The 25,556-nt window shown below is 50.6% G+C and overlaps 1 long non-coding RNA gene across 3 annotated transcripts in view; it reads right to left on the bottom strand.

Moving 5' to 3' along the window:
- The window catches only part of LOC119867068, a 28,680-nt gene extending 7,906 nt beyond the window's left edge, over positions 1-20,774 (bottom strand). The window contains exons 1-3 of one of the 3 annotated variants that reach the window (XR_005382402.1): positions 18,923-20,774; positions 15,110-15,225; positions 11,872-12,804 (exon numbers count right to left, since the gene is read on the bottom strand). This is a non-coding gene — a long non-coding RNA (uncharacterized LOC119867068). Of the gene's footprint in view, positions 1-11,871; positions 12,805-15,109; positions 15,226-18,922 lie in introns of those variants that run through there. The other 2 variants (XR_005382404.1, XR_005382403.1) reach the window with 2 other exon arrangements.
- Positions 20,775-25,556: the final 4,782 nt, after the last annotated feature.

Here is a 25,556-nt window from a genome sequence, read left to right as displayed (position 1 = left end):
GCGAAATGCTACTTTCACCTGGCATAGTGACAGAGAATTTAAAAATGCGAATGGCCAAGCCTAGCAAGGACATGACCCTCTGTGGGCCCTGTCCCTCCTGGGAGCGCCATCGGTTAGCCTGTGTCTTCCCCAAAGCCCACGACCTACTAGCTGCCTGCCTGCATGTCCACCCTGCCTGGTCTTCTCCCCATGCTCACCTAACAATATTTCCTTCATCTAAACCCCTGTTACCCTGTGCCCAACAGGCTCTCATAGCAGGTAGTACCAGCCATTTTAATTGATAATATTGATACTAAAAATAGAGTTTAGAAATACTTAGCATTATGTTACTAAATCTATTCATCTAGTGTCTACCATGAATCTGCAGTAGGCACCAGGTGCTGCCCTGGGTCCCGGGGAGGCTGCAGTGGGTAGACCAGACCTGTTTCCCCTGCCCTGGAGCTGGCTTGCTGGTGCGGGAGACAGATACTGAACAACTGAATACATGAAAGAATAAAAGTATAAAAGTAAGGTTTCAGTAGGGGTGATGCCAAGAGAAAATAAAGTGGCAGGGGCAAGAGAGTAATGGGGCATAGTGGGGGGTGGGAGGCATTTTGGCTCAAGGTGTGAGACAAAGTAGCATCTGTGATGAGACCTGGTTGGAAGGAGGGAGCAGGTCATGGAAAAGCCTGGGGAAGATCTAAAGCAAAGGGGATGGCGTGTGCCAAGGCCCAGAGGCAGGGCCATATCTGGGCCATTCCAGTTCAGGAGCGAGGCCAGTGTGGCTGAAGAGCAGTGGGGATGAGGAGGCGGTAGGAGATGCGGGCAGGGAGGAGGCCAGGGGTGGGAACACACAGGGAGGGCCTTGTAGGTCATGGGGAGGCTTTGCCCAGTCCTCAGGGAGGGTGGGAGCCTCTGGATCAAAGGACTTTCCAGAGGACTTTCCTTTGATCCAGAGGTGGGAGCCTCTGGATCAAAGGAATGTCATGGTGTGACTCTAATTTTTTTAATTTTAATTTTTAAATTTTTAAAAAATCTCATTTATTTGAGAGCAAGAGAGAGCACATGAGTGGGGGAGAGTGGCAGAGGGAGAGGGAGAAGCAGGCTCCCTGGTGAGCAGGGAGCTCCATCGCAGGACCCCGAGATCATGACCAGAGCTGAAGGCAGACGCTTCACCGACTGAGCCACCCAGGCTCCCCTGACTTACTGGTTTTTAAAATTGAGATAAAGGTCACCTAAGGGTCATCACTGCAATCATTTTGGAGTGTATGATTCAGTGGTTTTCGTATGCTCACATGTTGTGTGGCCATCAGCACTCTCTAGTTCATTAACCATTTTTCCAGAAGAAACCAGATACCCCCTCAGCCGACCCACCCCTTCCTCCCTCCGTCCCCTGGCATCTGGCAACCACTGCTCTCCCGTGTCTGTGGATTTGCCTCTTCTGGGCTCCTCATGGACGTGGAATCATGCAACATGGGGTCCTCCGTGACTGGCTTCTTTCACTCGTATTTCCTCGGATTCCCAAGCTTCATCCATGTCCTAGCAGGCGTCAGTGCTTCCTTCCTTTTTATGGCTGAATAATATTCCACTGTCTGGATGGACCTCATTATGTGTACCCGGTCGTCAGGAGATGGACATTTGGGTAATTTCCAGCAGACTGATGGTGAAGGACTCTCTCTGGGCCCAGGGAGGGCAGGCAGGAGGCACCTGCAATCAACCCAGTAACTCAGGGGGGTGAAGGTGGTGCAGCAGGTGAGCGGCCAGAGGGGGTGGGCGCCGAGCCAGGGTGAGCTGTTTCCGGTCATCCCCTGCCTGCTTGGTCACCTGCATGCTGGCTTTAGAAGCTCGGTAGGGGGCACCTGGGTGGCTCAGTGGTTGAGCATCTGCCTTTGGCTCGGGATGTGACCCTGGGGTCCTGGGATCAAGCTCCCTATTGGGCTCCCCGCAGGGAGCCTGCTTCTCCCTCTGCCTATGTCTCTGCCTCTCTGTGTCTCTCATGAATAAGTAGGTGAAATCTTAAAAAAAAAAAAAAGAGAGAGAGAGAAGCTGGGTAGGTCACTGTGAATGAGCATCCTTCCCCTGGCCCGCGGGATGGCCTGCCCCCTTACTCCACCTGGCGCCCACCTACTTTCCGAGTTCCTTCTGTTGATGCAGGATTGACTCACCAGCAGTGGCATCTGGAGAGCGCTGCGCGTCCTGCACCAACGCCGAGATGGGTATTAATAGCGATTTTCCTCGGTGGTGGAGAGGACCCAGCAGGTCGGGGACAATGGACCCCAGCTGAGAAACGGTTTGGAAGTGGCCTCACGCTGCAGTGGAATAAAGTCCACAGGCTCACCTTGCCCGCCGCCCCAGGACCGCTCTCCGTGTCCCCCTGGGGATGGATGTGCTCAGCACAACTTCTCAGATGAAGCGCCATCCACTGAGTGATTTTATTTTTTATTTTTTTTAAAGATTTATTTATTTATTTTTAAAAAGATTTTATTTAATTATTCATGATAGACATAGAGAAAGAAAGAGAGAGAGAGAGGCAGAGACACGGGCAGAGGGAGAAGCAGGCTCCACGCAGGGAGCCCGACTCGGGACTCGATCCTGGGACTCCAGGATCGTGCCCTGGGCCAAAGGCAGGCGCCAAATTGCTGAGCCACCCAGGGATCCTCCACTGAGTGATTTTAAAGCAGCCGAGGAGAAAAGCCTCTTGAACAGAGAAGTGGATTCAGTACTTCAGGTCACACGTTTACCGTGATTTATTAAATTAGGGAAGCAGAAGGTGTGATGTGTTTTGTAGGTGAAATGGGCTGAAGTCCGTGGCCCAGGGGTCGGCAACTGCTGCCCTCACTAGTCATTTCTTTTAGTTTTGCTTTTCATTTCCTTTTTTCCCACGTTTTGAAATGTTTTTTTCTCATTTTATTTATTTATTTATTTAAAGATTTTATTCATTTATGTATTTGAGAGAGAGAGCGAGAGAGAGCGAGAGAGACAGCATGAGCAGGGGAGCAGCAGAGGGAGAGGGAGAAGCAGCAGGGAGCCTGATGCGGGGCTCGATCCCAGGACCTTGAGATCAAGACCGGAGCCCAAGGCAGACACTTCACCGACGGAGCCACCCAGGCGCCTCATCTTATTGTAAATGAAACATAAACTTATATAAAACTCAAAAATTACAAACTTGCCCAGAGAAAGAGGGTAAAAGCGGGTCAGAGTGCAGACGCCGAGGGGCTGGGGCCGTCCTCGCCTGTGCGCTGGCGTTCTGGTTGGACGGTCCTGCTTCTAGCAGCGTCTCTGGAACCTGAGATGCTGAATCCACGTGCACGTCCCGAGTGTGTGAATCCACGTGCATGTCCCTCTGACTTTCAGCTCCGGGCTCACTGTCGTGAGCACCTGCGGCCCAGGAGGCCGCGACAGGCTCGTAGCTGGGAACTATGGACGAGTGCGCTGGCGAGTCTGGACCACTCGGACGGACCTCTCGGGTCGCCTCTACCCAGGGGCGGGGAAGCAAGGGAGCAAAAGATGGATCAACATGGGGAGGCCCCAGGTGGGTCTCAGGCTGTGGCTCTGCGGGTGCCAAGTGCGAGTCCTTCATGGCCACCCCATTAGCACTGCGGGCACAAGCTGATGCCTGACCCTGTCCTGATTCTAATTAGTTTGTTAAGTGACTCAGAGTCGCACTGGCCATCAGATGTTGGGGTGGCCTTGCCGAGTAGGTTGCGAATGTGGATCAGAACGCCCAGGCTCTCCACCCCCGTAACCAAAAGCTCTGATGCACCCACTGGACCATTCTCAGAAAACTCGTGCATTTTGGTTGAAGCTGTGAACCTCAGGCAAGGTTTAGAGGTGGCCTCCAGGGAGGAGGTGGCCTTTCTTCCTGCCCTCCTCCATCTCCCTGGGTGGAAGCTTCTGCCGGGGTTTTCCCTGTCTGGTGAGCTCTCTGCCAGAGGAGCCTGCAGCTCACCCCTCTTCTGGCTCCTGGGAGCGGAAGGCTGCTCGGCCCCCAGGGAGAGCATCTGCAGGTTTCTGAGATGGAGACCGAATTTCTCAGAACAAAGCCCCGGCTCTGTCACTGTCGCAGAAGGAGTGATGACATACATTTTACTGGATCCAGCTGTGCTACGTGTGCCCTTCAGTCTTGAGTTTGAGGATATAAACGCTTACAAGTGGAGCCCAACGAGCTTGTGATGGGACCTGCCACTTGGCCTCCGCGGGGTTCGTGTGCATGAATAAATAGCACCTTGTCAAGGGCAGGAGACGATGGAGGTCGTGTTCGGTGGTGGTTTAGGATGAGGGGTGAGAGCATGGCCTGTAATCACACTCCCTGGGGTCCAATCCTGACCACTTACTATCAGTGTGACTTCATGTCCTTATCTGTAAAATGGGTCCAACCACAGCTCCCCGTGCAGTTGCTAAAAAGGATTACACGAGGTCTTAGGCACGGACCTCTCCGAGCTGCGCCTGACCTTCCAAGCGCCTGGCAGGTGTTCGCTACCATTATCATTCCCACCTCTAGGATTTTTTTGGCAAATTGTTATTTTTGGAAGCTCTGTTTTCCCGTCTGCAGTGCAATAGTAATGCCTCCCGTCCTCCGCGGCTGTGGGGGGTTAGATGTATGAGCTGGACTTGGTGCCGTAAGCACTCAATCACGGTAGCAGGGGCTCTTGTCTTCCAAGGGGGCTGGCGTCCTGTCTTCGACCCCTTCCTTGGAAAGTTCTGGTAGAAGCTGGCCAAAGATTTAGCAAAGAAAAGAACAGGACTCTCAGTTAAATTTGAATTTCAGATCAATAGCCAATAGTTTCTTAGGATAAGTGTGTCTCAAGTATTGCAAGAAACGTGCTTCTGCTAGAAAAAGAGCCGGTGTTGATCTGCAGTTCAAATTTAATGGGACAGTCTGCATTTTCCACCACAACTTTGCAAACTTGCGTGGGGCTCAGAAGGTAATCGTGGTCCGAGGCAGTGGGGGGCAGAGCAGGGGTGCCCAGTGAACTGCAGCTTGTTTCCTCTTCTGCTCTGCAGCCCTGCTGATGGCTTCCCACACATCGTGCCCCGAGCTCCCCTTGGCAGTCCCGCCTCGGCTGCTGGGCGTGCTTGGCCTGTGCTTGGCCTGTGCTTGCCCACGCTGCAGGGACCCGGCCCACCTTGGCTTCCCCGGCCCCTGCCACAGCAGGTAAGGGCCTGTTGTTTTTACTCTAATCCCACGTTCCCATCATACAGCTACTGGTCCCGAGCACTGCCGGGCCACCCACACACCCAAGGCCCTGACTGGGGCAGGTCTGTGGCACCCGTGTGGTTATTAAGCCACCTGTCCTTCTCTCCCTGTCAGGGCGAGAAACCAAAATCGGTCGCGGGTTTAGTTTAGGAGAAGCACTGAGAAGAGCCTTCTCTCTTCTCAACCCAAAAATCAACCCCGTTGGAGATCATGCCCTGGGGATCTTCCCTCCTTTGAACAGTGTTTTCATGTCTTTGCACAAAACCCGTGTGGAAGAGCATCTCCAATTACTCACAGTTCTGGTTCTGGGAAGTCACAGTGCCGGCTGGGGGCAATTCTGGAAGCAGGGTCGTTTTTTTTTCTTTTTTTATAAATTTATTTTTTATTGGTGTTTAATTTGCCAACGTATAGAATAACACCCAGTGCTCATCCCATCAAGTGCCCCCCTCAGTGCCCGTCACCCAGTCACCCCCACCCCCCGCCCTCCTCCCCTTCCACCACCCCTAGTTCGTTTCCCAGAGTTAGGAGTCTCTCATGTTCTGTCTCCCTCTATGATATTTCCCATTCGCTTTCTCTCCTTTCCGCTTTATTCCCTTTCACTATTTTTATATTCCCCCAATGAATGAGACCATATAATGTTTGTCCTTCTCCGATTGACTTATTTCACTCAACAAGCAGGGGCGGTTTTGATCAGTTTACCTGCGGTCTCCATCCCCTTGCTTTCCCCAGTCTGTTCCTCTTGAGGTCTTCCAATATCAGGACACGGAAACTCCATTATTCCAGGTCCTTGGACCCAAACTCTTGAGTTTGAGACTCTTCTCTTCTCTGACATCCGGTCCATCTGCAAATCCCTTAACAACTGCCCAGAACCTAGCGAGGCGCTTCTCATTCCTCCCACCACTTGTGCCCTCGGAGCAGCACTGTGTCTCTCTCTCTGTCCTGACCTGTCCCCTACACAGCAGTCAGAGCGATCTTTTAAAAAATGTCACTTGCTGGGCACCCGGGTGGCTCAGCTGTTGAGTGTCTACCTTCGGTTCAGGGCGTGATCCTGGGGTTCTGGGACCGAGTCCTGCATAGGCCTCCCTGCATGGAGCCTGCTTCTCCCTCTGCCTGTGTCTCTGCCTCTCTCTCTCTATGTGTCTCGCATGAATAAATACATTACAAATCTTTAAAAAAAGTCACTCCTTTGCTCAAACCCTGTAGCATCTTCCCTTTTCACGCAGAGTAGAATCTGTAGGTCTGGATCTTTGTTTTCAGGGCTCTAGCCTACTCTGTCTCACACACCGGTCCCCTTGCTGTGGCTGTCCTACCCCCGCCTGCCCTCATCTCTGCCTTCTCACTTGCTGGCCCTTGTGGGTGAGACGTTCTTTCTCCAGGGCACACGGACAAAGCCTGGCGCCCTCTCTTCTCAATGTCTTTGCCAAAACACCCCCTCATCCAACGGGGCTCCTCCTTGCCTCATTTTTTCCCTCCTGGCATTTGTGGCTTCCGGACCTGCAGTGTGCAGGCTGTCTGTCGACCGTCTCCCTTGGGGACTCTTGGGTTGCCCACGGCGCCACCCCAATCCCAGGGGGATGCTTTCCCGTCGTCCTGGGTGCTCAGCAGGTACATGGTGCACAGTGAACGAAGCTCGTGCTGGGGGAGAGGGTGGGAGGCCGGCCGGGCCGTGGGCTCCAGAAGGGAGTGAGGTCTCGGTTTGGCTCTAAGACTGTGGCAGGGAAATCACGTGATCCCCAAACGTCCAGAAGTTTCTGCCCACCCCCCACCCCGTCTACTTGTTGACTGTGCTTTGATTCTGTGCTCTTTAGAGCCTTCCTCTTCTTCCTTCTTTTTTATTGCCCCAAATATCTGTAAGTCACAGAGCACTCGCAGGCATCGGAAAGGACAGTGACAGAAACGGAGCCTTGTTCTCCAACAACAGAAACAATGGAAGGTTTGGTCCAGTGGCCCTGGCCATCAAGGGGGTCCCCTTCCATCCCAATCACCCCGGCCCTTGTGCACCCGCCGGCAGATTGAGGGGGACACATGTTCCATCCTCTCCTGCAGCTAGAAAACAGGTTTGCAGAGCCGAATGCCTTCCCTAAGCTCATAGCCCTGGAGTGTTAGAGATGATGCACACCGATCATTCCTTCCTTGCTTTTAAGTCAAAAAATAGATCATCAAGAGAAGTTTAAGATGAAAATGCTGAGGGAAATTTGCCCAGAACCCCTCACCACCGACTCAGCTGCTTTCATTTCCTTCCCCACCAGGCGTTGTTTTCACACGACTGTGGTCAACATCACCAGAAATGTTTCATCGTCAGATTGCCACATAGTCCCTCAAAAATAAATTTTTAAAGATTTTATTTATTTATTTATTTATTTATTTATTTATTTGAGAGAGACAGAGAGAGACAGAGAGAATGAGTTGGGGGGGGGAGCGCAGAGGGAGAAGCAGGCTCCCCCCTGAGCAGGGAGCCTGACATGGGACTCGATCTCATGACCCTGGGATCATGACCTGAGCCGAAGACAGATGCTTCACAGACTGAGGCACGCAGGCGCCCCTCTCAATAGTCATTTTTAATGGCTGCGTAGTAGTCCAACAAATACAGATTCCAAATAACATGCCTTCAGGTCGTTTCTTTATATTTTTAAGCTACAACGTTGCGGTGAAAGATTTTGAGTCACATTGCTTCCTTTCTTTTGAGACCAGGTTTAAGAACTCAGTTATGGATTGATGTGTCCTCCCAAATAGAGGTCGGAGTCCTAAGCCCTCGGTACCTCTGGATGGGACCTTACCTGGAAGTAGGGTCTTTGCGGGTGTAATCCAGCTAGGATGAGGTCATTAGGGTGGGTGCTGATCCCACAAGACTGGTGTTCATAGGAGAGGAGGAGACCACAGCTCGGGGTCAGAGGGACATGAGAGGAGGCCGTGTGGGGACGGACGCTGCAAACCAGGACTGTCGGGGCCTGCCAACCACCACCGGAACCTGGGAGAGACACGGAAGGGTCTTCCCCTGCAGGCTTTGGACGGTGCACGGCCGAGCGACACCTTGATACCCGACTTCTGGCCTCCAGGCTGTGAGTCTGTCCACTCCTGTTACTTTAGCCTCGCAGCAGCCACAGGGAGTGAACACAGACTTGAATCTGGAACCGTCTCCAGTGTCCCACTAACAGGTCCTGCAGAGCCCGGTGACCGTCGGCGCCCACGGGCTGGTACAGGTCCCGCCACCTTGGTGTGGAGCCTCCTGCGGGCTGGGCTGCCATTCCTCCAGCGGCGTCCCCGGTGGGGGTGGGATCTGTTGACTTGGCCCCGTCAAGGTCAGCAGGACGCCCAGCCAGGGGGCCCGCCGGGGCCAGCTTCACTTTAGGTGGGCCTTTGACCGTGTGTCATCACCCTGCAGGTTGGAGCTCCGCCCGCAGGTTGAGACGCAGGTGCGGGCTCCGGGAGGACTCCCTCCTCCCTCCTCCCTCCTCCCTCCTCCCCCCACCTTCCCCCGCCCGGAGCTTGCCCACCTTCCTCACTGCTGGCTGTCACTGTCGTCTTTGTCCCTGACATCACAGCTCCAGGGGCACCGCGCGTGTCCAGTTAAAGGCTGATCCTGGAGGTAGGGGTGGGTTCCTGCCTCCCGAGTGGGCCTGCCTCTGCCCGGGCGGCAGTGACATCGTTATTTCACTGTCAGCTGATGCTGCTGGGCCCGGATTAATGTCGGTGAGAACGAACAGTCCTTCTTCACCCACCAGTTTGCGGCTCTGCTGCCTCGCAATGCTCTCTGGTGGCCCAAAAAGATGACCCTCCCGCCTCACCCCCCAACTTGGTCACTTTTTCTCCCTGCACTAGATTTTGAGCTGAGCTGAAGGCACCAGCTAAGCTTTGACAGAGATGAAACCCCCTCACAGCCCGGGTTATCCTAGAGGCAGGCATGAGGACGCAGGGTGATAAGGTTCCATGGGGACCAGGTTCCTGCCTCTCCCCGGACATCCTTGGTCCAGGACTATGGTCTCTTCTCAGCCACCTGGAAAATGGCATTTAGGGGCTTATGTCTCCCGTGCATGACTGCCAGACGGGGGAGGAAGGGTGGGCACCCTGTGTGTGTGGGGGGGTCTCGGCTCTGGGGTTGGAGAGGGGAGAGGCTGCTGATGGCAGGAAGAGCATGAGGGAACCTGTTCCTGAGCGGTGGCAGGCACCTTGTTGTCGACGCTGATTTCACAGTTGGGGCAAAAGTCCCAGGTGTCTTGTCAGCAACTTTGTAAATGAAGAAACTGAGGCAGAGTCGTATATTACATTACACAAGGGTGAGAGCCAGAAGGGGGTGGGGATCCAAGTCTCCCGAAATTCCCAGTCCATGCTTTGTTCCTGTCCCATATTTGGGACAACAAAACACCTGTCTAGAGGCGCCTGGGTGGCTCAGCTGGTTAAGTGTCTGCCTTCGGCTCGGGTCATGATCCCAGGGCCCTGGGTTCGAGCTCCATGTCAGGATCCTTGCTCACTGGGGAGCCTGCCTCTCCCTCTCCCCCTTGTTCATGCTCTCTCTCTTTTTTTCTCTCAAATAAATAAATAAATAAATAAATAAAATCTTTAAAAAAACCCCACCTCTCTATGGGATAATGACAATAGATATTACTACCAACACTGTCCCCAGTCGCTGAGCGTGCCAGCCCAGTGACCCAACAGTGGGGTGGCCCGACAGTGCTTTCCCTGAGGGTCGATTTGGTGGACGGTGACTGTCCGTGGGGCCACCCCCCGGCTTTCTGAGCTTTCCCAGAGCTTCCCTGCAGTCACAGCCTCCATAGGCCTGTTGTATGTGGGGTAGGAGGTTTGGGGGCACCTGGGAAAGGCATTTGTCATCAGGTCCTCTGTTGGGAGAGAGGCAGAACATGATATGTGGGCCAGGGTGGGCTTGGAGGAAGTGAGGGGCTTGAGTAGCCATCCAGGACTTCTGGAGAAGGGGTTGGGGCCACACCCTGGGCTACCAGTCCGGGGAAAGGAGGGCTGAACACCATCCTCCGATCCTCACCCTAAAACGGACAGGTTCCAACCAACTGGGCTGTGACCCTCGTGGGGCAAAGATTGTGTTTGCTCCCATTTGCTCCTTTGTCCAGGGCTGAACGGGGACAAGACTTTTGTGCAAGTTTCCTTGCAAAGGCAGGACAGCCCTGCAGAAAGGGGCGGGGGCGCAGAGCCTGGGATTCCTGTATCTCCAAGAACACGTCAGATTGGCCTGGACAGTGCTGCAGTCACAAGCCGGAGACAAGTTGAGGCCCACAGCGCACGGTGTCCCCTGTTCTCCGTGTGCAGCTGGAATCCTGATGGAGGCAGAGATGGCCAGCTTGTGCTCGGCGGCATCCAGCAATACCAGGACCCTCCCCCTCCACCCAGTGCTCCCCATCCCGGAGCCCCTAGCAGCAGCCACCTGGCCGGAGGGCCAGATCTGAAGGATTACGGGGTGGTGGCTCTTTCCTTTTGGGGTGTGGCAGGTGGATTTTTTTGGTGGACACGACCCCTTCCACCTGGCCCATCCTAGAGGGGCGTCAGAGTTGACCCATGATGCCTGGTTGCTGTTTTGTTTAGGACAAGAGTGTTAGCGGGTCAGGGTGGTGTTTACAGGGTGGTGTGAACCTGTTACCCTTTAGTTGAAGGGCAAGAAGAGAGAGCAGCTGCCCTGCCGCAGGAAGCGACACCTCCGGGCTGGCAGGGGAGGATTTCTCCAGGCAGTTGCTATGTCTTTGATGTTGGCTGCCCCCTCCCCTCTCCCTGACCACCGGACAGCCGGGTGGCTTAGAGGGAGGAGAGGGCATGCATCCGGTTCCAGGAAAGCAGCGGCTGGCAAAAGCCACCCTGCGGAATCTGAACGGGGACCTGGGGAGCACCTGCTCTGACACCTGGGATCCTCGTCTCCAGACTTCAGTGGACATTCCCACCCTTTCTCCGTGCATTCTAGCCAGGAGGCAACTTAAGTGGGAGTCCCACCTGGGACAGGTGTATTCATTCACCACAAACAAGAGTGGAGGTGACTGGGGATTGCATCTCTGTGAGCAGAGAGTGGAAAAGGAAATGTCCTAGATGCATCCGAAAAATTAAGGAATCTGATTTAAAACGGGGAATGGAGAAGTCTTTAAAAATATCTTAATTTTTTAAAAAACGAAAAGCATCTTCTTTTTTTAAAAGATTTTATTTATTCGTGAGAGACACACAGAGAGAGGCAGAGACACAGGCAGAGGGAGAAGCAGGCTCCCTGCAGGGAGCCCGACGTGGGCCTTGATCCCAGGACCCCGGGGTCACGCCCTGGGCCCAAAGCAGATGCTCAGCCACTGAGCCACCCAGGTGCCCTCAAAAAACAAAACAAAACAAAACAAAACAAAAAACAAAAAAAAACAAAAAAACAAAAAAAAACACTTTAAAACAGCATTTAACTTTTTTTTTTTCCTTATCATAAGAGTTTAAATGTTTATTGTGAGAAATCTAGAAGTGACAGAAAAGGGTCAGGGACGAGCTAAAAGTCATCTTGAATCCCACCAGAAACTGACAGTCAAACCTTGCAAACTGTGCGGCATAGTCTTGATAAACAGACGCTCAGACACCCAGACAGACACCCTCACACACGACTGAGACCGCCCTACAAATGCAGCATATATCCTTTGTTTTCATTTAAAATTCCACCATCAGAAAAAAAAAAAAAAAAAAAAAAAAAAAAAAAAAAAAATAAAATTCCACCATCAGCATCCTTCCCGGTGTCTTTGAAAATGGGAAAAATTTTAACAGCTGCCTGTTTTCCATTCTTTGGAAAAGCTAAGCCACTTCTTTGACTCCTTATAGATCATGTCTGGAATGTAACTTAAATGAATTTGTGCAGAATAAGTTACGTGCCGTTCTGCGCCTCTGTCTTCCCCACCTCTAGAGTGGGCTAACACTGTCTCGGGTCAGGTGACTGGCGTGGCTTTTAATTAATATTTAGGGAAGGCCCTGCAATTCACGGGTGAAGGATTGCTACTTAAGTCAAAGGTTTTGTGCAACTGTCCGTAATTATTATAATTTGCTCATTACGGGCAATTAGCACGTTGTAGGACAACAGAAAGGGATTTATTTGGAGGACGATCTGCAACTGTGTCTTGCGTGAGCTGACGATGGAGGTTGAGAGGCCCGTGATTTTCTTCCTGACTGGAGAGACAGGATCAGTCAGGAGATGTCTTCACTGAGGGGCCGAGGCAGTTGCTGATGTGCAGGGTGTCCCGAGGGCGCCCACGCGGGCGGGAGGGTGCGGTGGCCTTTTATCTGTGCAAAGTGCCAGCTCCTCATTTCTGTTCACTTTCCTGATTTTAATCTTCTGCAATACAGGGATAATTCACCAGGATTTTCATCTCAAGCCTTTCAGAGGCCAAAGGATGGCTCATGTAGAGTTTCTACGAATCTCCTAAATGGCCCAGGAGCTATGGGACCTGTCTTTGGGCTCTTCAGAAGTTCTCAGAAGTCTTTATCCCCACCAAGTGGGAGGGAGAGTTAGAAGAGAGCATTTGGTGGCAGGTGAATTGAGCATATATGTTCGCCTCAATTTGTAGCGATGTTTAAAATTCATCTCCAGCAGGATTATGACCATATGTTCTGACCCTCAAATCAGGACACACCGTCTGACCATGGTCTACTTCCCTGATCTGTGAGTACAGTCAAAAGACAAGAAGACAGAATGTTTGCAATGGGCACTAGCCTGGGAAATCCAGGCCATCCGGTCCCCTTGCACGATGGGGTGGTATCTACAGTCCTTGGTGGAAATTCTCAGGGCCTTAGCTTACTTTCCAGAACGCCCAGGCTCTTGCACATTGCCCGATGGCAGTTTCAGAACCAGCAAAGATGCTTAGGAGAGGGAATGATGATTTGACATGCTTCATTCCTGTTTTCCCTTTTTCCCTTTGGGTCTGGCTTCAAAGGCTTGACCTTTGGGGTGTGTGTGTGTGTGTGTGTGTGTGTGTATGTGTGTGAAGGAGAGAGAGAGAGGGAGGGAGAGACAGAGACAGAGAAATGGAAAGAGACCAAGAGAGAGGCATGGGGTGGTGCACCAAGGCTGTTTAGACTGTTCTTGAGCTAACCTCTAGTTCTGAATTGTGTGGGGGACAAACTTAAACCTGAGGGGATTGTTGGAGGGTGGGAATCAGACTGTTGACTGTCCAGATTTGGGCTGGACCCTATGGCGACAGAAGATAAGGATATACCCCACATAGACTGTTTCTATGGGCATCCAGTAACGGTCCATTCCAAAGTTAGGAGGACACCTTATATTCAGTGTCAAAATTCAAAAAAGAAAGGGATGGTTTCATGCCCTAATGAAAACAAAGAAGGAGGTTGGAGGAGGGCACAGTACATCCTTCTCCAATTGAGATAAAATAATAGACCTATTGTCCCCAGAGTGCAAGTCTGACTGGTTCTGAGCAAACTGAAGTGCCTCTGTGGATTTTTAGCTGAATGATTTTAGCATGGCTCTCACTCAGATCATGAAATACTGAATTCTTTTTCTTTCCCCATGTTTAAGCTTTGTGAATACAAGCCAGCATGTCTTCATTTTATAAAAATAACTCAGATTGAGATGTTGAGTGAGCCACAGTTCCTTTTTCTCTTGAAACAGTGGGTTAAGAGAAAATGTAAGTCTCATCATAGGAGTTTTCTCTTCTTATTTGCTAGGTCCAAACTGGGTGCACCCAGGACATTATAAGATGACCCACTGGACGAGTTCAGGAAGAAAATTCGAGAATGTCAATCACCTTATAGATTTTTTTAAATAATAAATTTATTTTTTATTGGTGTTCAATTTGCCAACATACAGAATAACACCCAGTGCTCATCCCGTCAAATGTCCCCCTCAGTGCCCGCCACCCAGTCACCCCCATCCCCCACCCTCCTCCCCTTCCACCACCCCTAGTTCGTTTCCCAGAGTTAGGAGTCTTTATGTTTTGTCTCCCTTTCTGATATTTCCCACACATTTCTTCTCCCTTCCCTTATATTCCCTTTCACTATTATTTGTATTCCCCAAATAAATGAGACCATATAATGTTTGTCCTTCTCTGATTGACTTATTTCACTCAGCATAATAGATTTTTTGAGTAGGTTTTATCACATACACAGTAAAATGTACATGAGCATTAAGGTTAGAGGTAAGCACAGTGATTCTGTTACTGATAAGTCAGACCAGGGGTCTGCAAACTTCAGCCCACAAATCAAAACAGGCTCACAGGGGTTTATGTATGGCCTACGAGCTAACAGTGGTGGTTTTTTTTTTTTTTTTTTTTTTTTTTTACATTTTTAAATGATTGGGAAAAAAAACCAAAAGAATATATTTTGTGACACATGAAAATTATAAGAAATTTAAATGTTAGAATCCATAAGTAAAGTTTTATTGGAACATGTTTATGCCCATCCACTTACATATTATCTATGGCTGCTTTTGCACACCTCAGTGGCAGAGCTGAATAGCCACAGAAAGACCAAATGGTCCATAAAGCCGAAAATATTTACTCTCTGGTCCTTACAGAAAGAAGTTGGCCAGCCCCCGCCCTCAGAACACTAGCGTCAGTTCCTGGGATAATATTTTTATATCGACTCACCTTGGTGGAAATAGAGTATTTTTAAGCTGAAAAAACATAACTTCCTTAAATAACTTCCAACATTTGTCTTGGATGACCTCTGAAGGGTTTTTTTTTTTTCCTGAGTCAGCTGGGAGGTGGTAAAGGAAGGGCTGGGAAAAGCTGAGAAAGCTTTTCAAGAAAGTCTTGAAGTCAGATTTTGAGAAGTCAAGAAGCTATACAAGGAGTTGACTTGATAGGACAGGAATGTGTTCAAGGGCAAGCCATCCTTGTCCCCTTCACCTTATCATTATCGTTGTTTGTGTGTTGATACTGGAGTTACCCAGTAGTTAGGGAGTCATCACCATCATCATATTAGTAATCATGCTGCCTATACTATACTTACTGAGCAAGCTCCCTTCCCGTTGGAGCTCATTGTCCTTCATGTGTGTTTATTTCTTCCCATAACATTCCTGGGGGGTGTTTCCATTGGATAAGATTTCTTGTGATCAGTTCACTTCCCTTTGGGCACATGAAAGAAAAACAGACAAACCCTTATCAATATGGGAGAACCTTTCAGCAAAGTCCACGTGGTTGTTCACAGATATTTTTTCTTCTGCAGTTTTTTTTAAACTAAGGAACAGAGTTGAATGACTGGGTCTAGTTGCTGCACTTCAACTTATCCCAAAATGGAACTTTGCTTGTCTGACTCTTTTTTGATCAGCCACTCTGCTATCTTTTGTAAGACAGGTTCCAGGATCCCCGGTTATCTCAAAGGTTTGCTGAGAGCACCACAGGCTTCTACTATGGGGTAAAAAGTTCATCTTAACAGGAGTGTGTGTGTGTGTGTGTGTGTGTCCGAAAAGGAGCTCTAGAGAACCCAGGAGAGAAAATGCATACATGTTTAGAAAACTGGTTACTCTACAAAAATGGGATCTAGGAATCCTGGGAGAGACCCGAGGCCCTGGGGAAGGAAGCAGCCACTGGGGAGGAAAACTTTTTCCTGTAGTCTTCAAGATTCTTCTGGTTGATCTAAGAATTAATTTGATATGAGACAGATTAACAAGAGAAAATCAGATTTAATTACAAACATATTGGGAGTCCACATAAACCTGAGAGATTATGAAGACAATCAGGCAAAATGGGGTACATATGTCATTTTGGACTAAAGGGAAGGGCGTAGGGAAGGCTGGAGCTTCAAAGGGGAAGGAAGGCAATTCACGGAAAGAATGGAAAGGGTAAATGTTTGGTAAACTAATGTTTTCTGGGCCACCCAGAAACAACGAGACCTAGAGAGGACTCTGATCAAACAGACCTTGCTTGGTTTCTCTCTGTCTACCGTACCTAGTTCATTTATACGGAAGTTATCTATTGCGATAGTTCCCTTCCTAGAACTGGTTCTCTATCTAAATTCTTTTAGGAGGTTGGGGAGGAGGCAAAAAACAAAACAAAAACAAACCAACTTTGTGAGTCTCCTGTTTTTTTAAAAATAACAAGTCTAAAATAATCCACACATCAAAGAGACACATTTTAGGGTGGCAAATTTTTTCTGATACTCAGCTTACTCCAAGTTCTGGAAGGAAACAAAAGCCGCAGCTGGATTCTGAGTCTGTCTCATTTACCGACAGGCACTCCCTTCAGATAGTAAGTTGAAAGCCTCCAACTGCTGAGAAAGGAAATGGCCCTGATTGGGCCACTGTACCTTAGAGAGGGTGGAAAACTTTGTTCCAGGGGGAAGAATGTACTCGGTGACATTCACTGAATTCTGACAGCGCAGAAACTGTGTAGCTCTGAGTAAATTTTGCTTAGAAATATTACAGAGGGACCGAAGCACGAGGATGTACAAAAGCAAACTTTCCAGAAAAGCAAAACCACAACAGTGGGCAGAGTGCTCACTTCTCCTTTCTTTGTGTGTTGGTAACCACTCGTGAGATTTCTGTTGAAGCTGGTGATGCCCTTCTCCCCGTATCCAAGAAACACACATCTCTGGGTGTTAGTAACGAAGTGGGAGGTTTCGGTTTTCTTAGAAAACATTTGTGGTGGGGGCGCCTGGGTGGCTCAGTCGGTTAAGAGTCTGCCTTTGGTTCAGGTCATGATCTCCGGGTCCTGGGATCGAGCCCAGCATTGGGCTTCCTCCTCCGTGGGGAGTCTGCTTCTCCCTCTTCTCTGTGTTCATGCTCTCTCTCACTCTCTCTCTCAAATAAATTAACAAAATATTAAAAAAAATTTTTTTTTTAATTTTTTAAAAAAGAAAACATTTGTGGTGACCTGGTGGGGGGACGTGAGGCCCAGACACCTCTGCCCTTTGGAGTGGGGTCCCTCAGGATGCTTAGGTGGTGGTGTACGGCAGATGCGTGGAATGGAGAGCCCCAGCTCCCAGCTGTGGAGACAGGGCATGACACTGTAATCACTTGACAAGGTCTAAAAAAAAAGGGCTAATACTTCTCCTTTCAATAAATATTTAATAGTGTGAGATGATAACATTAGAGGAATACAATTTGAAACTCTAAATCCACCACCCAAATGTGACTATTTCAGTTTTTTGAATTTTAACTTACACATGTTTTAGAACGCTCTCAGGAATGGCACGCACAGACTTTTTGGGGTCAACCTCAGATTACGTGAAATGCATGGCTCTTTCTGTAACCAGGGACACAAAAGCCATGCTCTTTCTTACCCCCAGAATTTGCCTGCTGTGTACTTCTAGGGACAAGCTCAGGACAGAAGATCCTACTGGACTCCCGTGTCTGTACACAGTGCCAATGCAGATGACAATGGAGCCAGGGTCACAGTCCCAAAGCAGATCCGGGTTCTTTTATTTGATGTGTTAACCGAGGTCACGAAGCTGCCCACCCCTCTCCTCACTCTTTATCCTGCTTTCTGTTACCACTGTCAGTGATGAAGAGCTTCTTCTGAAGGATCATCTAAATTATCTCCTGATGGCTTTGCCCTCTGAACCACCTTCCATCCCCGTGTCCTCATCTCCTCCAGACACACTCTCAGGCCAAACAGAATGAGTCAGAAGTGGAGGTGCCACTAGGAAGATGGGGATGCCTGCATGAGTGTGGAATTGTGTGCACAAGCAGGAGTGTGAGTGTGTATGTGAGCACGAGTGTGAGTATGAGGGTGTGTGTGTGAGCCTGTGCATATATGAGCATGTGTGTGAGCATGTGTGTCTGAATCTGTGTATAGGAGTGTGTATATGTGTGCAAGTGGGAGTATGTGTATGAGCCTGTGTATATATAAGTGTATGTGTATGAGTGTGAGCACATGTGAGTATGTGTATGAGCTTGTGTGTATAAAGTTGTGTGTGCATGTGTGGTGTGGTTGTGGCAGGCATGCCCTGTAAACCCATTCATGAAGGCAACTCCCAGCACGGGCTCGGGGCTTCTCTGGGTAGGAGCCCTGCTGTGGACGTTCATTCACGTGGGTGAACAAAGTTTGCTGGCAGATTTTTCTACACTGTGTCATGTTGCCTCACGAGGCACATCTTTTTTTAAAACTTTTATTTATTTATTCATGAGAGAGATAGAGATAGAGATGGAGATGGAGAGAGAGAGAGAGAGAGAGAAGCAGACTCCATGCAGGGAGCCTGACGTGGGACTCGATCCTGGGTCTCCAGGATCACATCCTGGGCTGAAGGCGGCGCTAAACCGCTGGGCCCCCCGGGCTGCCCCATCTAACTCTTGGTTTTGGATCAGGTCATGATCTCAGGGCCGTGGGATGGAGCCCAGCATGGGGCTCTGTACTCACTGGGGAGCCTGCTTCTCCCTCTCCCTCTGGTCCTCCCCCCACTCACGTGTGTGCGCTCTCTGTCTCTCAAATAAATAAATAAAATATTTTTAAAAAGGGGGAAAGTCTTGCATTCTGGCAGAGAGAGAATCCTTGACTGGGGGAAGTGGAGGGACCGCAGGTCAGCCTGAGCTGATGTGCTGGTGGCGGCGGGGGCAGATGTGCCCTGCAGTGATGGGGCTGTTTGTGCAACTGCAGAGGGACGTGCAGAGACCAAGACACATTCATTCATTCATACTTTTGTTTAGGAAACTAGTGGAGAAGATTAAAAAAAATAACTATCAAAAACATTTTGGATGACTAATTCGCCTTTGCTGTGTTCCACCCCCGCCCCCAGAGCTGTATTGCAGGGTGAGTGAGTGGGCGCTCCACCCGGCCGGCCCACCCCAGCTCCTTCTCGGGTGTCTTCACCACTGCAGCCTCCTACCCGCTCAAGCTTCAGATGTTGGGGTTCCTCAGGGCTCAGTGCAGAAAGTGCCTCTCTCTGCAGCCCCTTCTCCTTCAGAAAGTTCATGATCTCTGGGCTCCATCCGGGCCACAGCTGCTGCTTCCTGTGTTAGCCCTGCACCCGCGTGTGTGGCTTCCAGCTCACGTGGGCAGCTTGCAGGGCCTCCAGGCCGCACACACCGTCTTCCCCTCCACGACTCCCTGCGGTGGCTCATTTTATGTGTCGCCCCGACAGGGCCACGGGGTGCTTGGGTATTTGCTAAAACACTCTCGGGATGTGTCTGTGAACGTGTCTCTGGATGAGGCGAGCACTTGAATAGATTTCGTCATGTGCGAGGGCCGTGTCTAATCCGTTGAGGGTCCGAATAGAACCAAGTGTGGAGGGAGGGAGGAAAGGGTGTCTCTGTCTGATTCCGAGTTGGGCCGTCAATGGTTCTCCTGCCTTCAGACTCAGGCTCAGGCTCAGGCTCAGACTCAGGCTGGACTGGAGCTCAGCTTGCTCGCTGCTGGCCCAGGGACTTCTCAGCCGGCGTGACTGCAAGAGCCAGTTCCTTATAACAAATATCTGTGCCTCTCCTCTCGGGTTGGTTGCTCTGCAGAAAATCTGAGCCCGAGGGGCCAGGGAATTCCTGGAACAGAAGGACTGCACACGAGGTGGCCTTGGCCAGTCTGGGAAACCGAGAGCTGGGGTCCAGGACTGGGGGCGGAATTGGCAATGTGGAGGGAGGTGCTGGTGCTGGGGGGCTGCGGGGAAAAGCCTGGAGGGCCTGGGGCAGCGCTCTCGGGAGGCAGGCTCCATCCCGGGAGTGAAGGGGATAAGGACTCAGAACAAAGTGGACTCTGGCTGTGGGGTGGGGGTAGGGGGTGGGGGGCCGAGCAGGAAGCAGGTGGTGCTGCAGGCGCTAACACAATGTGGGCCCTGCTCTTAGGCGGGAGGCCCTGGCGTCAAGGCCACGGACCGGGACAAAGGTCAGCACCTGGTAGGGTGTCAGGCTTTGTCAACCGCTGTGCAGGAAGAGGATGTGCGTCAGGAGTAAGGGGACAGGAGCCAGCACATGACGGCCTCCCATCCTAGCGTGGGCCTCGGGACCCCTGACCCTGGGCTGCTGGGTCTGAACACTCACGAAGAGTGTTCTTATTCTGGGGTGTGTGGGTGAACCCCTCGGCTCCCTTCTCTCATCTTGGAAGCTGGCAATCGAGGCCGTGCTATTTAATGGGCATCACCGAAGTGCTTCCACGGCGACTGGAGGGACTCCAATCCTCCCAGCATGTGATCACTTAAGTCCAGAGGGATTCAGCTTCCCTTCCGAATCGCTGCCTCTCACCCCAAACCCACAACGGGAGCAGATCTGTTTTCCTCGGTGGGAGCGAGGGCTTCAGAGGGGACAGAGCAGGGGACGCACTGTGCCACCAGGTGTGGGACATCCCTCCAGCCCTGCCTGCTGCCCTGAGTCAGGTTTCTGGCTCCAGGGCCTGCATTTTCAATGGATTCATCTTGGCCGGGTGGCGATTGAGCAAGGCCTGGAGGTGCCGCAGAACGTGGGCGAGGCCAGGGGACGGTTACCTGTGCACAGAGAGGTCAAACTTGCCCAAGCAAGTCTTTTTCAGGTCTTCAGATACCAACCACCAAATGCAACAGGAGGTGGGGACAGGAGCGGGAGCAGGGAAGAGAGGCCAAGGTCAGGTCTGCTTCTTCTCCCAGCACATTTGCTCAGGCTCTTCCCCTGCCAGGAATGCTGTCCTCCCTCTAGAAGTCCACATTTTGCTCCCAGCCTGTCCCCACCCTTCCCATACCCTAGCCTTCAGGGCATCTACTGCCTGGACCATAGGGCTCCCAGAGTCTTGGAACATGAGGCTCCTTTGTGATGTCAACAGGTCTTAAAGATCCATAGGACTTTGGCGTTTGCTGATTGGGAAAAGATTGTCAGAAAGGTGTTATAAATTCCTAACCCCTCTAAAGAGTTTGAGTTTTGTCAATCCTAATGGCATCCGTATAGTATTTTTTTTAAAGATTTTATTTATTTATTCATGAGAGACACACAGAGAGAGAGGCAGAGGGAAGTAGCAGGCTCCCTGGGAGCCTGATGTGGGACTCGATCCCAGGTCCCTGGGATCATGCCCTGAGCCGAAGGCAGATACTCAACCACTGAGCCACCCGGGTGCTCCCGCATCCACACAGTACTGAAGAATAGTTAATCATACTCAATTTTGAGACAACACCCGACTGACGTCTGGATCCATAGCGCCCTTGTCATAATTCTGTGGCTCACCCAGGACGGGGACTTCAGAAGCTGCCCAGTGAGCACACCATGTTCCTAAATCTGACATTGGGTGAGTATAGGTTTTGTCTTCCCAGGGAGTCTGTAAGGCGTCCTGGGGCTCAAGGATGCTGCCTGGTGGCAGGTGTCCTGTGTAGGGAGCATGTGAAATGCAGGCTTACTGTCAAGACGACACGGTGAGGGGCATAAATAAGGCCCCCCGAAGCTATATTTTGTTGAGGAAACATAGGCAGGGCCACGAAAATGGCTAGAGCTCAAAATCTAGTCCTGGAACACAGGGACAGGGGTGGAAGCAGTTGTGATAGAACATTCCAGAATGAAAAAAAATGGAGCTTCTAGAGGTAGATGAGCAGAGACTGGAGAGCGGTGGGGGGAGAAGATATCTGAAAACAAAAGTCACAGTGGCAGGGAAGGAAAAAAAAAGAGAGAAAAGAAAGGAGAGGAGCTTTTTATTGGGACAGCTCAGCATCCAGGCTTGACAGAAACCAGAAACAGGTTAAAACGACTTGAAGCTAAAATCCTCTTTGATGTGATGTGTTGAGAAGAGTAATGACTTCCTTAGAAAAGGCTGAATTATTACAACCGGACTTATTCTGCTGAAAATATCCTTCTCCAAAGAAGAGAATTACTTGGTTCATTATTAATTGAAATACTCTTCTGTTCACATTAAGTCGGGTCTCGCGTTCTTGTATTTTGGGAACTGTGAATGCTCTGGAGATTCAGGGACCCCGGGCCTCAGAGCTGCCCCTCACTGCCCTCTGGGCCGACTGCTTTTCAAAGCACAAAGTCCATGACAGTGCAGGGGGGACACCCGTTGGGAAGTTTCGGACCTTGGGTTTGTCCCCTGGCTCTGCTTGGGGACCCCCCGCCTGGCCTTCGGGGTTGGACTCGTTTGCTTCTGAAGTCCTTTGCCATTTGGGGGTCTATTCTGTTCTAGAACGCATCTCTGAACAAAGATTCTTTCCTGTAGAGGTGACAACTTGTAGGTGCCTACAGCTTGTAGGCAATGTGGGCTGGAGCCCCGTTTCTGTCCCAATCAGCTGTGTGACTTTGGGCAAACAGCTTAACTTCTCTGGGCCTCATTTTTCTCATCTGAGAAATGAAGTTAATATATATATATATATTTTTTTTTAGAATCTCAAAGATTGTTGGGTTTAGTGCTCAGTGAACACGCCAGCCTGTGAAGAATTAGGCCAGCAAGTTCACAGGTGATCCTGTTGCTGCTGCTGGTGGGAGATGCAACTCCAGGACCACTGGGTTATAGACTCTCACACTGGGTTTTCCCCTCCAAATAGGAGTAACGCTTAGACCTCACGTAAAAGGGGGAAAGAATCACTGGATTCTCTTTTGTCTGTGAGACACCGAGTTAGTCTTAGTCTGTGAAACTACCTTTGAAAGTTGAATTTGTGAAAGTGGGATAATTTTGTGCATTTATGGCATCATTGAAGTGAATATTGAAACATTTTTCATGGTGAGATGCAGCCCCTAGGATCTAATCTGGGAAACAGGATCCTAACACAGAAACATTTTGGATTTCCTCGTATTCTTAAGGGTAACGAGGAGGTAAGCATGGGAAGGGTTGGGAGGGTCTGGGTTTGAATTTCGAGTCCTGCCATCGCTGAGTGGCCACGGGCTGTGCATACCCCCTGGGCCCTCGGTCCTTGGGTGTGAGCCCCGTGCAGGGTGTGCGTCCCCTGTTGGCAGCACAGAGGCTTCCATGGGCCAGGCTGGCAGGGTCCTGTGCTGGGAAGCTGGACTTCCCAGGTGGGAGGGCAGGGTTCTGGGGTGAATTCTAGGCTGTTGGCTAGCTCCCAAATTTAGTTTAGGTTATGACTGCTTTTTTTTTTTTTTCATTTAAGTAGATTCCAAGCCCAGCGTGGGCTCAAAGTCACCACCCTGAGATTAAGAGTTGTAGTTTCCACCAACTGAGCTAACAACTGAATTCAGGGGCCTCTGAATTCAGGTAAAAAAAAAAAAAAAAAAAAAAAAAAAGAAATATTTACAGGCTCCCAGGTGGCTCAGCTGGTTGAGCGCCTAACCTGTTTCTGGTTTCTGTCAAGCCTGGATGCTGAGCTGTCCCAATAAAAACCTCCTCTCCTTTCAGCTCAGGTCATGGTCTTGGGGTCTTGGGTTCGAGCCCTGCATCAGGCTCTGTGTTCAACTGAGAGTCTGCTTGGGATTCTCTCTCTCCTTCTCCCTCTGCCCCCTTCCTCTTGTCAAAGAAATAAATCTTTTTTTTTTTTAAGAAAATATTTCAAACACAAAGTAAATTGTGAGTCCCTCTCATGGATGGCTCAGTATATTTTGTTTTCATCAGGTGTCAGGTGTCATCCACCTGAAGGGTAAAATGGTTCCTTAATAATGAGGGCTGGTAGGAGACAGGAGACAAAGCACAGGGCCATGATGTCTCTCCATGGGGCAAGGAGTTGGGACAGAATCAACCTCTTTGACTAAACCAAGTGGAGAACCAGGAGCAGCCCGCACACTTTAAACAAGCCTTCAGACCTACATCTTGGCCCTCTTCGAGTGGCTGTCGCCTGCTGCCTTCTGAGGGACTTGCCCTGCAGCGGGGGCTGGTAGCTGCTGCACACTCTTTCCTTTCTGACCCAATATATGCATTTCAACCATCATGTGATCCATTCTTTTTTTTTTTTTTTTCATGCCTACTTGGAGGCCAACAAGGGGCTTGAACTCGCAATCTCACGATTAAGACCTGAGCTGAGATCAAGAGCGGGCCACCTAACCAACTGAGCCACCCAGGAGCTGCATGTGATCTGTTCTGATAGGGGGTGAGAGGAGCTGTCATGCGGTGTGTGTGTATTGTCGGCCGCTGCAGGCTAGCCCTGGCGTGGGCGCTTCCCACCCTCTGTTCTCTCTGTATGACCAGGGCCAAAACTCTGGCAAGACCAACTGACCTGCCCAGGGTTACAAAACCAGGAAGCCCAGCCAGGACTTCTGACCCCAACTGCAGGTCTTTTCAATGTGGAGAATCTTCTAACGTGGGGTGTGTGTGTGTGTGTGTGTATGTGTGTGTGTGTGTGCAATCTCCTTGGAAACCCAGAGCTGGAAAACCAGGTGGTTAATATTCTGTACGAGGCAGGATCACTGAGGAATGAGGGCCACACATGCGTGTTACAGAAATGCATCTTTTCCAGCTTGCGTGAGCCCGGGGAAACGATGCAGCGATGCCTCGGCATGGACTGCATCAAACTTGAGCTTCTCACATCCCACCCTCCTCCACCCACCAATCCATACCATTTGGAAGTTATTTACAGTCCTGTGTCATATCACGGAAAAAATTCATAAGTCACCCACCCAGAGTCTACACTAAGTGTTCTTTAGCTGTGGAAAAAGATGGGGCGTTAGATCAATGGAAGGTTCTCAGCCCTTTGCCTTGGTATCTTGGAAAGAATGAAGCATTTGCACCCAAAGAAAGGACTGAGGTGGGGCAGGACGTGGGGTGCTGGGACCCAAACCCCCTTCTCTAGCCTTCCTGATGACAGATACACTTGTCTCTGCCAGGTGCTGGAATGCTGTTTTTTTTTTTTTTTAAAGATTTTATTTATTTATTCATGAGAGACACACAGAGAGAGGCAGAGACACAGGCAGAGGGAGAAGCAGGCTCCCCACGGGGAGCCCAATGCGGATCCCAGGACCCCAGGATCGTGACCTGAGCCAAAGGCAGATGCTCAACCACTGAGCCACCCAGGTGTCCCTGGAATGCTGTTTTGAATCTTGCCCGAGTGGTCTTCTCCAGCAGTTTGCTTTGAGGGGAGGCATGCAGAGACAGTGGGTACAGGGCACTGATAAGCTGGGGTTGTGGGTTCAACAGTGTCCCCCACTCCATTCATTTCCACCCACAGCCTCAGATTGCCACCTTACTTTGGGTCATCTTCAACAGGGGCTTTGCAGATAGAATTAGTGACATCAGGATGAGGCCATCCTGATGAGGGTGGGCCCTAAGCTGAGTGAGAATAGGAGAGGGCACAGAGACCCACAGGGGAGAAGGCGTGTGAGCATGAGGAAGACACTGCAGTGATGCGGCCACAGCCAAGAACGCCAGGGACGGCTGGCCACCACCAGACGCTGCCAGCACTGGCACAGGCAGGCAGGAAGGGTCCTCCACTGGAGCCCTGGGAGGAAGCAGGGGCAGTGCCACCCCGTTTCTGGACTCCCAGGCCCCCAGTGGGTGCTTTGTTATAGCAGCCCTGGAAAGGAATACAATGAGGAAGGCTTTTTACTGGGGACATATGTCCGAAAGCATAGAAGAAACCACGTTCCATGGGAGAAGATATCTGCAAATGTCTTATCACATAAAAGGCTGGTATCCAAAAA

This window comes from Canis lupus, chromosome 31 (assembly GCF_011100685.1).
Source record: "Canis lupus familiaris isolate Mischka breed German Shepherd chromosome 31, alternate assembly UU_Cfam_GSD_1.0, whole genome shotgun sequence".
NCBI lineage: Eukaryota > Metazoa > Chordata > Mammalia > Carnivora > Canidae > Canis > Canis lupus.
The sequence above is the reverse complement of the archived record's forward strand: the minus strand, read 5'-3'. Positions and strand labels throughout refer to the sequence as shown.